This window comes from Bos javanicus, chromosome 5, assembly GCF_032452875.1.
Source record: "Bos javanicus breed banteng chromosome 5, ARS-OSU_banteng_1.0, whole genome shotgun sequence".
Taxonomy (NCBI): Eukaryota; Metazoa; Chordata; class Mammalia; order Artiodactyla; family Bovidae; genus Bos; species Bos javanicus.
In genome coordinates, this window is record NC_083872.1 from 114,362,888 (window position 1) to 114,365,672 (window position 2,785).

The following is a 2,785-nucleotide window of genomic DNA, read 5'->3' on the forward strand; positions in this document are numbered from 1 at the left end:
GTCTCTGGTCCTCTCTGGGGGTCGGTGGGCTGCATCCTGCCGGAGGGGTGTGGGGAAGGCAGGGCGTGCCCGGGTCACCAGGGCACCTGCGGCCCCACCCGGCTCCCAGCTCCTTCCTGCACCTTCCACGGCTGGTGTGCTGTTTGGCCTGCACGAGCTGGATCACTCCCTCATCACGTCTCGGTGCTTGAAGCCTGCTGTTCGGGATACCTTCCTCTGGGCTGTCAGTGCCTCTTACAATTGGGCCATCTGCCCTCCTTGTGTCCGCTCATCCAGGGCTACCTGCTGGGGATCGTCATGTCCACGGGGTGCAGAGAAGCTGCTGGGCAGGGGCGCCGGGGCAGGAAGCCAGGCTCCCACCCTGCGGGCTCAGCCCACCCCAGACCTGACCCAGGGCAGCTTCTAAACCCTGAGAGGGGGCCCTCTTTCCTCTGGTGCTGTCTCTCCACACCACCTCGTGCCAGCCCTGGGCTGGGGTGAGCCACCTTCCAGCTCCCCAACCCCCGTTCCATTCCCCGGCCCTCAGCATCTTTTGCAGTCTCATCCTCCACCCCCGCCAGGACTCAGGGATGGTGAGTCTTTGCTGACCCCCACTCCGCCCTGGAGCTGACCCAGCAGGTGCAGCTACCCCCTGCCTTCCAGCAGGCTGGTCAGACCCTGCCCCCTCCATTCTGCCCACACTCCTGCACACCTTCCAACCCTCATTCCTGAAGGGACCGCCACGCCCCCAGGCCTTATGCTGCAGCTCCCCAGGGTCTGGCCCTCCATGGCTTTGAGGCCTGACTTCACTCCCTTTCCTGTGAGGTGTCACCATGTCAGGCCCCGAGAACCTCATGGTGGGGCTGGGGAGTGGAGCCCAGAATCTCCCAGTTCCCAGGCAATGGCCTGGATGCCCCATCTGTGCAGCTGGCTTTGTCTGGAGAGCTCACTCTCCATCTCAGACTGGTACCAAATTCCCACCAAGCTTGTAGACCCGGGAGTGACCAGAGGGCTCAACCTGTGTGATCTACTGACTCCAAGGCCCAGGGACCCACTGTAGAATGGCTAAGGATGTGGCAAGGCCAAATCCAGAGGTGCTTCTTCCAGGAAGTCCTCCTGGCTTGCTCCATCTTGAGCTCTCAGGACAAACTGCCCATCCAGCTGTGTAACCCATGTGGATGCCCATGGCTTTCCAAGGAGTTTGGGGCTCCTCAGAGGAGAGAGGAGCCGGAAACATCGTATGGAGCCTCTGGATGTGGCTGATGCTAGATGGGGTGTGACTTTTCCCTGCGTGAATTCAGGGATACTGTTTGCCAGGGTCATCCTGTCCTGGGGTTTGCAACACTTTCCACCCGTGGCACCAGGAGCCCCCACTGTACTACATCAACCGCTGGTGTAGGTTCTGGGGATGTAAAGAAGGCACGGGTCCCTGGCTCAGATTTCACAGTCTCTTTACAGAAGAAAAAGAAGCACAACCATCAGCTAAGAGTATTGTCCGGTGTGTGCTGAGGGCACCAGGGGACTGAGAAAACGCCGGGGCCTGCAGAGGGTGAGACGCGTCCTCTCCAAGGAGGGGCTGGGGGAGCTGGACTGCAGTACAAAGGCCCTGGGGCGGGGACAGGCCGGGGCGCGGAGGCAGACGGGCCAGCGTCGGCCCCACTGTGTCTCCTGGTTCACACCAGCCCAGGCGTGCCTGCCGCAGCTCTAGCTCCTACGTGGCACTTGACCTTCTGAACTGATGCAGATCCAGCTGTGGAGGGCCAGCATGTCACTCCCGTCCACCTGGACAAGCCCCCCTGATGGGGGAAACTGAGGCTCAGCGGCAGGGGACTTGACCGAGGTGGCCCAGACTTCCATCACCCCAGGATCCTCCAATCCAGTCAGATTGGGATCCAGAGTGAAATCCGTTCTGGCTGCTCCACGTGCCAGAGCTGAAACTGGTCTCAATCTTGAGTCCACAGCAACATCAGAGATGACTCTCCAGTGTCCAAAAGGGAGAGCCAGAGGCTTGTCCCAGTCAGGCAGAGGGCAGGGGTGACATGTGGTCACCCACTGGCCACATGACTCCTCGGGAATTTCCACACAACACCTCCCACCCCCCATCTCCTGCGGCAGGTCTCTGGCAGGCCCCAGGGCACCGCTGCACACACAGTGCACACGCAGACCACCGAGGGCATGGTGCCCCTTCCCAGGCAGATCTGGGGAGTCAGGTGGCTGGAAAGAGAAGCACTCCAAGCTTCTCCACTGACGTGGGGTCCAGAGAGGTGGTGGCAGGTGTGAGTCCCACCTCAGGGTGAGCGAGAGCCCTCAGACCAAGGACAGTGCTGGCATCGTCCCCATGGGGGCAGGAGCTGGCCAAGGTCCTGCCGAGAAACAGGATGCAGGACCCACCGTGGTCCTGCGCCCTCACCCCAGAACAACTCCTGTAGCTCCCCGCACAATCTGCCATCTCTGCAGGATTCAATTGGAGGTTGGGGGGGTGGGCAGGGAGAGGGCCCACCCACCCCCAACCTAGGGCTCCTGGAGAGAGGTGGAGCCCAGCCCACTGCGCCTGTGATGGGGGAAATGGGCCCGGAGGCAGGGGACTTGACAGAGGTGGCCCAGACTTCCATCACCTCAGGATCCTCCAATCCAATCAGACTGACATCCAGAGTGAAACCTGCTCTGGCTGCTCCACATGGCAGTTTCCACAGGAGCAGAGGAGCTGAAACCGGTCTCAATCTTGTGTCCACAGCAACACCAGAAATGATTCTCCAGTGTCCAAAAGGGACAGCCAGAGGCTTGTCCCTGTCAGGCAGAGGGCAGG